Here is a 12,707-nt window from a genome sequence, read left to right as displayed (position 1 = left end):
TCATTTGCCTCTATTTATCTTTTGTTAAAAACATGCATCATAATCTTTTTTTCTCTGCTCAGGAATGCTATAATCATACATATAATGACTGCACAATTTAAGTTTATAAACATCTATTACTACATTATCTGCCTTACATGTTTGGAGGACGTCAAAAAGAAGAAAACATAAACACCATACAACAAAGCTATAGTTCATTAAACATTTCATATTACTTTAATACATTAAGTCTACAGTATGATTAGATAGAATGTATATATATTTAACAACAAAAGTAAAAAATTGCTCTGCTGAAAGGACAGTGGATTTTAGTTCTGTGACTGTAATAATTTGAGGGCCAAATCACCTGTTATTGGTACTTTAAATTTAGTCTAATTGGCTTCAAAATGTTTCTTCAAGGAATAGAAATGTTTAGCTCTGTTAAAAGAGAAAGCCTTTTCACCAAGTGAAAAGGGTAACTTATGGTATAGCAAGCTTCCAAACACATGAATTAAACTAGAGTTAGTTCTGTTAACTACAGCTAGATAGATGTTAGAAATAGAATTGGTTCTGGGTCTCCCAAGGGTCACAAAATATCTTCACAATATGTCTCAGGGTTTGCATGCTTTATTTCAGCTCTAGTTATCTGTGACTGTCTGCCCACTCTTTCACCAGACTGGCTTCTATTGCCTACACATGGTCCCACATGGTGACCCGCAGTGTGTTTCATCTTAGAGGCCCAATACTCTCATTTGCCAACTGCAGCCCTGATTCTCAACTGAGCTAGCGTGTCTACTCCAGATGGAGTGTGCATATCTCAATCTTTAATTATGGAGAGGAGGGGGATGAGCAGTATGAACATCCATCTTTCATATTTTAATATAACTTTATATTTGGAAAAGTTAAAATATAGCCATTATTTCATTATGCAAATTCTGAAAATGAAAGCTCCACAAAATCTTCTTGGGGAATGAGGGAAAATATTAAAACATAGTGACATGTTTGACTGATTCTCTCTGTCTGTGTCGTTTAGTTTAAATTCAAGACACAGTGAGAGTTGGCCTGAGGGGTTCTAGCCAGCTGCTGAATTGACTGGCCTTGGGGCAGGTTTTTCACCTCTAGTCTAGTCCATTGTACTAGGGAGAAGGATCACGTGGAAGGAACTTGCCCTATCTCTTCAGCACGGAGTGTGATGACGTCTTTCCCAGAGAGAGCACTGTGGGCGGTTAAGTTCCCCTCCCCATTCAAACATGTTAACTAGGTAGCAGAAGTGATCAATTCTATTACATCTTGGGCTCAAAATTTTAAAACGGGATATAATTTAAATGTCAAGAATTGAGAAAAGAGCTTGCGGGATATGAGCTATTTCAAAAGTAAAAGTGTATCTAAAATGAAGTTCATGCAGTATGATTTGAGGAGGATAGATAAAGACCATCTCTTGAAATAGGGTCCAAAGCAGTTTTGCCACTGAAATCATAGATGCAGTTGCTCTCAGACGCTCTGTTTCTGGTGAATATTTCTGATGGGAAAGAATTCTTGACTGAAAGCTGCCAAGTTTGCTTAACGTACTTACCATTAGGAAGAAGCGGGTAGAGGCCTCTAGAAAAGAAGATGCAGGCCAGGCATAGTGGCTCACGCCTGTAATTCCAGCATTTCAGGAGGCCGAGGTGGGTCAATCACCTGAGGTCAGGAATTCGGGACCAGCCTGGCCAGTATGGCGAAACACCATCTCTATTAAAAATACAAAAATTAGCCGGGCATGATAGTGTGTGCCTGTAATCTCAGCTACTAGGGAGGCTGAGGCACGAGAATCCCTTGAACTTGGGAGGCGGAGGTTGCAGTGAACTGAGATCGCACCACTGCCCACACTCCAGCCTGGGTGACAGAGTGAGACTCCCTCTGAAAAAAAAAAAAAGAAGAGGAGGAAGAAGAAGAAGATACTGATGTACCCACGCACTCAGCAGGTTTCCTTGCAGACATGGCTTTCCAGCTTTGAATGGAGAGCAGGTTTGCACCTATCACTAAAAGACTGGGAATCCAGGTTTTAATGTTTCAAAAAATATGCTTGGATTGGCCTCTCCTTCCTTTCTTGCTTCCAAAGAAGTAACTTTTCCTTGGAGTCAAGTAATGGAGCCAAAAAGAAGAGAGTGTTCTTGTGTTTGGATCGGGGAAGAACAGGGTATGGGGGAAGGAAGGAGGCTATGGAGGGCAGTAAAAACTAGCTTTTCTTTATAAGTTTACTTCTCAGGGCCATTCCATGTGACCTCTTTCTAACTTATATTGGACACAGAGAGAGGAAAGATGAGATCAGGGGCCCCCAGAGTCGACAGAGACAGAAAGGAAGTTATTAATTCAGTAAAGCTGTATGCTTCAGAAAACCTTCCCTATTGCAGAAGAAGAAAATGTTCTGTGGAATTTTCTTTTTTTGAAGGTCGGCATCCTCATGTGATATTTACATGATATACTATAATAAGTGACCCAGATAGGATTATGTGCAGCATTTTTATGGCTCTCATTCATTTCTCCTGTTAAACTGTACAGTCTTTATCCCACACGGATTTGCGAGGAGGCTGGGCTTTTCTCAGCCTAGGCCTGCCGAGACAGCTCCTGGTATGCCTCTTTTGACTTCTCTCTCTGTCCCATCTTCCCGGCTGTTGTCAGTTTATTTTGCCTTCAGGCGGAACAGGGCCTCTCCCTTCCTGTTAGTGCTTTGTCACGGCTCAGTCAGCGTGTCACCAACTCTTCTCTCTCTGCACGGTTTCTCCTCTTCCCACCTCGCTTTCAAAAACACATTCAGAGGTGTCCAGGAGCGTCCCATCTGCCCTCTGGACTCATCTGGTTTTTATTTGGTGACCTTGAGGAAGAGCGTTTTAACTTTGCTTTAGGTTGTGGGGAAGCAGGCTTTCGGAGGCCTCTCGGAGGGAGGAGAGCCTATTCCCAGGACTCACACAGGCCTGAAGTTATTGGCTTCGTGAAAGCTGTTCCTCTGTTTTGAAAACCTGTGTGAGTCTGTTATTGTTGGGTACCCCAGAGGCTAATCACTCAGAGGGAGTCTGATCCTGTGCTGTCTGAGTGAGAGCACTGCGAGGCCTTTGTCTCCTTGCTGCCTGCCTGCCCTCCCAACGCAGCAGCGGTGGGCCTCCTGAGGCCCTCCCGGCATTCCTCAGTCACCCTCTCTGAGGCAGAGCAAACCATTCACACCAGCAGCTCACAGAGGTGGGAGCGGCAGAGGATGTGCGATTTTGAAGTAAATTTATCAGGTTGTCTCAAAACACAATGTTATTAGGGTTTACCTCAATTTGTTTTCTCTCTCTATATATTCATGAAAGTCTTGTTGTATGTGGCTTTTAGAACATTTGTCATTTTTCTATTGTGAAATGCAACGTGCATTTAGAAAAAATACACAAAACGTATTGGTTCGTATTAAGAAAATATTAAAAAGCAAATAGCTATGTAACTACCACTTTATTATTTAAAATGCTACTTTTTTAATGCAGGGGAAAAGGCCCTTTAAAACATGGTCTTTTTTGACTTATGGAAAATAAGTAGGAATTCATAAGTGAAAACATTGATTTGGATTTTATTTTATTTTAATAATTTTTTGAGATGGAGTTTCTCTCTGTCACGCAGGCTGGAGTGCAGTGGTGCGATCTTGGCTCACTGCAACTTCCGCTTCCCACGTTCAAACGATTCTCCTGCCTCAGCCTCCCGAGTAGCTGGGATTATAGGCACCTGCTACCATGCCCAGTTAACTTTTATATTTTTAGTAGAGATGGGGTTTCACCATGTTAGCCAGGCTGGTCTCAAACTCCTAACCTCAAATGATCCACCAGCCTTGGCCTCCCAAAGTGCTGGGATTACACAAGTGAGCCACCACACCCGGCTTTGATTTGGATTTTAATATCTTAATGGTGCAATTGTTGTTTTAAGTTCATATATTTGCTGAACAATTGACTCTTAATTATTTGCCTGTATATCAATCATTTCATGGTTGAGGTGGAATTTTTACTCCAGGTTACCTTCCCTCATGAAACTACTATATTTTAGGGCTATGTGCTACTTCTTCAAGGCTTAACCCATAAAAAAGTAAATGAATCTGTATATTAAGGTATGTAAAACAGAATTCTCTGTACCGATGAAGTAAGACTACTGCAAAATGACCAAGTAAATCTAGATATCATGCATTAATTACTTTTGGAGCATTCTAATTTTAAGATCACTCTCCCCATTCCCATGAATACGCTACAGGGATGACTAAGTGAAATCTTTTCACCTCAATAAATGTTTAATATATGCCTACCCTGTGCTGGGCATTGTTCTTTATCCTTGAGCCATATGAGGAAAAAAAAAAAAAAAAAAAATCCTTGTTCTTAAGGAGCTTATGTTATGGGAGCAAAGAAAAGGGCCATAATAATGAGCATAATGTATAAATAAATTATACAGTATGACACACGTTGATGAGTGCTGTTAAAAAAACACATAGCCAAGTCACAGAATTGAGAGTGCAGTGTGGAGGTGATGGACAGCTTACTGTATTAAATAGGGTTGTCAGGATAAGCCTTCTTGAAAAAGTGAGATGTCATCAAAAGCTTGGAGAAAGTGGAAGAATTAGCCATACTAGGGAAAGAACATTCCAGAAGTGTAAGAAGGAACAGTTTGAGCAAAGGCTTGAAGACAGGAAAGTGCCAAAGATATTTAAGAAAGAATAAGAAGGCCAGAGCAGAGTAGCTGAAGCAGAGAGAGTAAGGAACAGAGGAATTTTACACAAGGTCAGAGATCTATGACCAGATCATATAAGGTCCCATAGGTCACTGTAAGGACTTTGACCTTTACTCTAGTAAATGGTGAGGTCTTGTAGGGTTTTAAACAAAGGGACGCATTATCTGATTAACTTTTCAAATCGATGTGCCAGTTCTTAAACTATTGTCTCTTAACTCCAAACTGATCCTTTTAATACTTGATTTTGTGATGCTGAGGATGGGACTCTTCGGACCACACTTCTTTTTTGCAAGTTACTCCTGTTAGGCTCTGCCCACAGGAGACAGTAGAGGGGGACCGCAAGAATGAAGGCGAGAGAAGGGACTTGTTCCTTCCTATTTGCTTCTTGTGGGCTTCCTATGTGTATCACGTTTCTAGCAATACTTCTTCAACCTAGTAGTAGGAGTCCCTTCTCTTAGCAACAGTTTTCAGTGTTTCTAACAGTCCAGAACTAACCTCATTATACTCTCTCAGAAACCTCAGTGTCTCCCATTAGAGGACTGAGCTAGTTAAGTTTTGATATTTCCAATCTCTTTTCTCTGGTCCCCAGCTATGGAAGATGCTTTCTGCTATTTTTACCTCCATTGTACCCTTTTTTGTCTGTTTGCTTACTCAGTTAATACCTTTATTCCAGTTAACAATTATTTATATTACATTCTGTCTATTAATATAACTAGTGTGATTCCTGTCTCCTAAGTGGACCCTGACTGATGTAATGAATCACAGTGGCTGCTGTGTTGAGAATAGACTAATGTGAAACAAGAGTAGAATCAGGGAGAGATGTTAGAAGCCTAATGTTTAGGCCAACCAAGAAATGCTCAGAACAGGGAGGCAGCAATAGAGGAGATGGAAAATGAGTAAATTCTGGATAGCTTATGAAGAAAAAAGTAGATTGAATTCTTGAAAGTTTGGATTTGAGTGGTGAGAAAGAGAGGGTCAGGGATGATTCCAAGGATTTTTTAGCCTGGGCAAGTAGAAGACTAGATTTGCCATCAACCAAGATGGGGAAAGCCATAGGTAGAGGAGATTTGGGGCAAGGAATGAAAAATTCAGTTTTAGGCTCATTATTTAGACATTAACAGAGATGTCATATAGGCAGTTGGATATAATCAAATAACTAATTTTCATTCTTTTCTACATGGCCCTGGGCCATGATCACACCTTTTGCTACATTAGAAAAATTTATTGAAAGATTTATGCTCTTGAAATAAAATTATTTGCGGGAATTTAAGTCATTCAGTTAAGAACACAGATGTTGGAATGAGACAGAACTAGGTTTGAATCCTGGTTCCTTGGTTCATCTGTCACACTGAGTAAGATAGGTATCCTTTCTAAGCTTACATTTCATCAGCTTAAATAAAAAATATTAAAAAGAATTTAAAAATGGTGAAATAACACCAAACTTGCGCAGTAATTGAAAAGTAGAAATTGAAGAATACAGAGTAGTGAGCACATTGTAACCTTTGCAAGTAAAATATCCTCCTTAGTTTCCTTATTTATAAAATGGGGATAATAATATCTATTTTATAGGGGTTTTTTTTTTTTTGAGTATTACATCAAAACAACATATGCAAATCACCTAACAGAGGACGATCTGTATAATAGACACTCAGTAAATCTAAGCTTTTCTCTTTATGTGCTATTTCATTGTATGCTGAAAACACCTCACTCATTTACAAATTTAACATCATTTTTCAAAGCCTGTTCCACAAAGCATTCATTCCAGAGGGTATTAATAGGGATTAATACAATAAAATTAAGTCTGGTCCCAAAAAGGTGGCAGGTGGCTGCACACCATTATTGGTCAGTAGCTGTTGGTATCTCTGTCTTCTGTGGCTCTTCTCTCTTCTTACTCAGTGTTCCCTGATCCCTGTTGATATGGTTTGGCTTTGTGTCCCCACCCAAATCTCATCTTGAATTGTAATCCCATAATCCCCACGTGTCCTGGGAGAGACCTGGGGGAGGTAATTGAATCATGAGGGCAGTTTCCCCCATGCTATTCTCATGATTGTGAGTGAGTTCTCATGAGATCTGGTGGTTTTATAAGGGGCTTTCCCTCTCCTTCACTTGGCACTTCTCTCTCCTGCTGACATGTGAAGAAGGTCATGTTTGCTTCCCCTTCCACCATAATCGTAAGTTTCCTGAGACCTCCCTAGCCATGCAGAACTGTAAGTCAATTAAACTTCTTTTCTTTATAAATTACCCAATCTTGGGCAGTTCTTTACAGCAGTGTGAGAAAAAGACTAATACACTGGTTGACCCTCCCAAGCTCTTTTTGGATCAACTGTAGTTACCCAGAAAATGACATTATATTTTCCAAGAGACTACTCTGCCTTCCACAGTCAGAGGAAAAAATGTATTAAGTGTCTGTGGTTTAATCTAACTAAGTACCTCCTCTTTACCAAGCTCTACATACCTGGAACCCAAATATGATGGTTCCTTGCTAACAAGGAGCATTATATTTGGTATCAGGGAAGGAGTAAGTTGCTTCTGGATATAGATGTTTCTGAAGGAGTATGGCAATTTGACTAAGGATATAGACTCTGTACCCAAATCCTAGCTCTACAATTTGCTGGCTGTGATTCTGTACTCAGTAAGTACATTGTTCTCTCTCAGCCTATTTTTCATCCCTAAAATGGGGAAACTAATAGAGTTGTGTCAGGGTGAACGGAGATGCACTTGTAAACACTCTAATGAGAGGCCAGTCCATTACAGGCACTTGGTGTTAGCTGGTAATAGTAAAAAAATTACAATTTGGTTGGAAGAAAAAAGTATTTTTTTTTTTTTTTTTTTTGAGATGGAGTCTTACTCTGTTGCCCAGGCTGGAGAGCAATGGCATGTTCTCAGCTCACTGCAATCTCCGTCTCCCCGGTTCAAACGATTCTCCTGCCTCAGCCTTCCGAGTAACTGGGATTACAGGTATGAGACACCAGGCTGGCTAATTTTTGTATTTTTGGTAGAGATGGGTTTTCAGCATGTTGGCCAGGCTGGTCTTGAACTCCTGGCCTCAAGAAATCTGCCCACCTTGGCCTCCTAAAGTGCTGGGATTACTGGAGTAATTTAAGTTAGTGCTAAGCTGCATGTTACTGCTAAAATGTGAAATAAGAGTTGAAAAAAATAAGAGTATGGGTTACAGAAGTGAGGAGTAATATTACAAAAAGAAAGAATGAATCTGAGCCTTAGATTGTAGGGAATTTGTGTTACTTCTGCTTTTATTTTGTTGTTTTTGGAATGAGGCAAGGATAGTCAGAGATTACGGCAGTACAGGAAGAAGATATATGGAGCAAGAATGTCACATTTTGGTTTCTTTTCTGGAGGTCTGTGTTATTACCTTCTGATTAGAAAACTGGTGTTAGTCTATTGCTCAGTGGATGGGGTGTTATTGTACCATCACACTGCTTCAACTACAGATCTGTTTTTCACTATTTCAAGTTAAATTTGTAAATATCTTACAAAGAAGGCAGGTGTGAGTCCCCTTTCTTTAGTTGGCACGTATCTCACTAGCATTATTATATAATGTAGCTTTTGAAATAATTTCAATTGGGATGAACTACATATTTTCTTTTAGCTGTTAGTTTCCAAAACATGACTACAGTACCAATTGGCATATAATTTAAAGGCTGACATAAAATGCAAAAGAAAGGATTTAGATATTTAATATTTAATATCCCCAAAAGATTATGGTAATTATTTCTTTTTTAAAAAAGAGATGACTAGGAACTTGGTTGAGATATTTTTTTTCGGTGCAAGTGATCAATGAGGGAAACAAAAAGCATTCATTGCAGAGGAACATTGCTTATCACTTGTACTTTGAGGAATGCGGGGAAGCTTTCCAGTTCTGCGGATTTACTTCTTGTCTAATTCACTGTGCTTTTAAAATGAGCAGCTTGGCAATATAGAAATTTAGACTCACGTTTCTATCTATAAATCATCAGTTTGTCCCTTATGTTGACAGTTGCTGTACAAAATCAGAGAATTTCAGAGTGTTCCAGCAACAAAATGTAAGAAATTTCAGAACACATAAATTTCAAGTGTTTTCTACCTACGTCAGCAACATCATTTTAGCAAAATACAGAGAGGACATTCAAGTGCCAAGATGGGAAATAAAATAAATAGGAAAACAGAATTCAAAATAGGGGGCATGCTTGGATAACCAAACTAATTATTGAGAGATGCCATCGTGACTTACTAAGCTGCTTGTTAGTTACCTAAGTGAAGACAAGTTGGAAATGTAAAGAAATAAGTGCCAAGTCCAAAACTGAGGATCAGACCAAAAAAGCACTATTTTGAGCAAATGCTATATCTTTCATCGCTCAACTATTGAGCAGTTACAATAATGTAGGCCAAACACTATGAATCATTAGGGATAAAAACAAGATGAATATGACTTAGTTAACCTCCTCAAGGAACTTATAACTTGGTAGTGGTTTTGTGACTATTAGCATTAGCACAACTTTTAAAAATTGCCAGATTCAATTGAAGATGTGGATGAGGGAATAGGACACAATCACATAGCTGATATACAGTAGATTATGCAATAGGACCACCAACCTAACCATTTCTAGCATTTAAGAAGAAATATTCTTGCCCCCATTTTCCTCACAAATTTAACAGGAGAATCTGTGAAGTCCTTTGTGACCCTAAAAAGGAGCAAGCCAACATTTTCATGAATAGCCTATTCATATGCTGGGACCTGGACTTCTATATTGACTTTTACCATTTCCAATTATTTTTCACAAGTGATACCAAAGGGGTGAGAGAGTGAGAAAGAAAAAATACTTCAAAAATTGACTCTTAAAAATCACCTAGTTTCACTTTTCTCTTTCATTTAGTTTAAGTGCCTTGACGATTGCCTTTATATTGTACTTATTTGTAACGATCAGTTAAATTGATGAATAGCAGAAATAGTAAATTTAATAGATTGTGCTTAATATTTTGCTCTTGAGCTAATGTTCTTCTAAATTAGATAGGTTTAAATGATTACGTCTTCCTTTACAACTGCCTCAAATTCTGTAACTCCTTGTACCTGGATTAAGGACATTTGAAGGAAATGTAGCAGCAGGAAAGAGCTGAGTGTTAGAGTAATATCTTAATGCATTGTTATTGCTTTATTGATCGGAATCGATTCTTTCCCTTGTTCATTTTCAAAGGTGCTCCCATTGTGACAGCAATTGTGAAAACCACAAGATTTCTCCTGCTTACAGATTTCTGTATTCATTTTCCATAAATTTTAACAGAAACCTCAAATCTTGCTACAAAATGTTTTAGCACAAGCATGAATTTTTTTGGAGAGCTGGTTAATATTCCCTTTGGCTCAACTGCATTCCTCTTAGTTTATTGAATTTATATGCTATGGTTAAATATATATATGTATACTTTCTGTGGCTATATATATAATCTTTGGTTTATGTGACAACGGATTCCCCGTTAAGAATAATTTAACAAATATGTCCTTTAAAAGATCCTAATAATAATGATGGGCATTATAGACACACACACACACACACACACACACACACACACACAGAGTGATCTTCAGAGTACAGGAAAGAGGGCATCTGACGCATAGAAGATCATTTCCAGGCATTATCCTCAGGTGAAAATGGACTAGCAGGAGTAGGAAGGTAGCACTGTTTGGGTTGTAGGCAAAATTAACAATATTATTTCCACAATCATTGTTCTCTTTTTGAATCCATGCTTTCTTCTGACTTTCTGAAAAACACCAGGGCTTTATTCATCTGTTGGCTCTGTATGTGATTTGCAGAGGTGTCATTGTTCTCAGCCACATCCTGTTTTCCTTTAGATGGCCTTTTAGGTTCAGTGGGAGTGACCAGAGGGTCAACTTTGTTGTCTCTTGTAATGGAGAAAAACACTGTGCAGTTCAAGAAAACGATAAGCCAGTTTTAACATGCTCCTTTTAGCTTGTAGTTTTGAAAATGAACTTTATTTTCCATTATCATTAATTGCTGTAAAAACTCATGGCTGTTAGATATTTCCTGATGGATAGCATTTGTCAAATCTAGAGGAGGCAGAATTATTTGTGGTCAGTACTAGTCATTTTTCTACTAGGTACAAATCAATTTTCACTTTTCCCTTGTTTATACATGGTCACCTATTCTAAAACATTTGGGGAAAAGGGAGAGTTTGCCTTATTCCTGCTAGGCTGTTAGCCTTTATCCCTGTGGCTCTGGACTCAGCTCATGAAGAATTTCTGCAAGCTACAGGAAGACCTTAAAAACTGTGTGAATGGGGTGAGTCTCTTCACTCTTACAACTTCACCCCTGCCTTCTGTCATCTGGACATAAAACTATGTTTGAAGTTACAACATAAATGATGATATTTAAAACTATGCAACATGGGCTTATTGTCATATAGTTCCAGAACCAGAAGCCACACAGTTAAAGCTTTTGCAATCTGTTGACATCCTCTCCTGGGTGCATCTAAATCTTGGTGTGCTTCCTCAGGTCTCTGACTTCCTTCCTTTCCTGAAGAAACCTCCACCCCAAAACAGAGTCTTGGTCTAGTCTTCATTCTGTCTTGGTCCTGCCATAGCACATTTCTCCAAATCTGGATGAGCACCCAGTGGCCTTTGCGTCACTAATGTCCTACAGAACAGGCCAAAGTGGCCATTGAACCCCAACCGAAGACCAGGCCCCTTGAGTATCTATCAGTGAAAGTTTTTAGGTAGGCACTTTTGGATCAAACTCACATTTCTCCTGAAGACTAACATTAATATTTGAATTTTTCAATCTAATTTATTAAAGAGAATATATATATATATATATATAATATATAGAGAGAACATATATATATAACTCATCTTATAATCTGGAAGTTATTGTACTATTATAACATTAATTTTTTTCTTTTCATCGATCCCTCCCATTCCTCAAATCTTCTGTGAACACCAAATATAAAACAAACTAAAGATTCCAAACACTTCTTAATGGTTCCTCTTCTGGCTGTACAAAAACACAGCTGAAGCTTTGAATTTATTTCCCTGGTTTCTGATTGGGTGGGTGGGGTTTTATATATATATATATATATAAAATATATATATATATAAAATATATATATATATAAAATATATATATATAAAACGTATATATATTTTGCAGTTACTTTCAAAAGAAGGGTTGCTTGTGAGTTTGGACAGTTGACATCAGATTAATTCCTCTTTGCCTCATAGTATATGGACAGAGTGTCAAACATGAAATGAAAAGACCTGGGTGAAGATTTCAGCTCAACTATTTGCTTGCTATTTGACTTCACACAGTTTTCTTAAATCTGGTGATCTGGTTTCCTTTGGTATAAATTGTGGCCAATAATAGTGTTCACCCCATGGTTATATTATGGTTAAATGAGAATTTAAGTGAGAACATTTAGCATTACTCCAAAGACCCAATATGGGCTTGATAATGTAGTGAATCCATGTCTAATTTTGCTGTATAATAATAGAAGGTTATTACCAGCCTCACAAACAGCCAAACTTCGAATGAAATTACTAATGACTGGCAATATTGATTATATTTTCATTTTCTTCCTAATTTGGCAAGGTCATGTTACGTGACAGCTTTTAGTTTTACATGCATTTTTAAGAAAAATTCACTAACAATACTGATTGATAAGTTGCTTGTCAATTATAATTCATAGGCAGATATTAGGCTATGATCATTTCATTTGAATTTTTATGTAGGGACCATTCCAGAAACACTTATTTTCATTTGCTATTTGTAATAACAGGACTAGTCCCCACTTATTGCACTAGTTACTGTGGCTATATGGCTGAAAGATTGTTAAGTGCCTAATACACATTATCTCATTTAATCCCCACATCAACTCCATGATGTTTAGAACATTAACACGATTTTACAGATTAAGAAACTGATGATCAGAGAAATTAAATACCTTGCACAAAGTCTTCTAATTAGAAAGTAGAAGGGCTCTATTTGAAGCCAGATCTGATACCA

This window comes from Theropithecus gelada, chromosome 15 (assembly GCF_003255815.1).
Source record: "Theropithecus gelada isolate Dixy chromosome 15, Tgel_1.0, whole genome shotgun sequence".
NCBI classification, from domain to species: Eukaryota; Metazoa; Chordata; class Mammalia; order Primates; family Cercopithecidae; genus Theropithecus; species Theropithecus gelada.
This window is presented reverse-complemented; position numbering follows the sequence as displayed.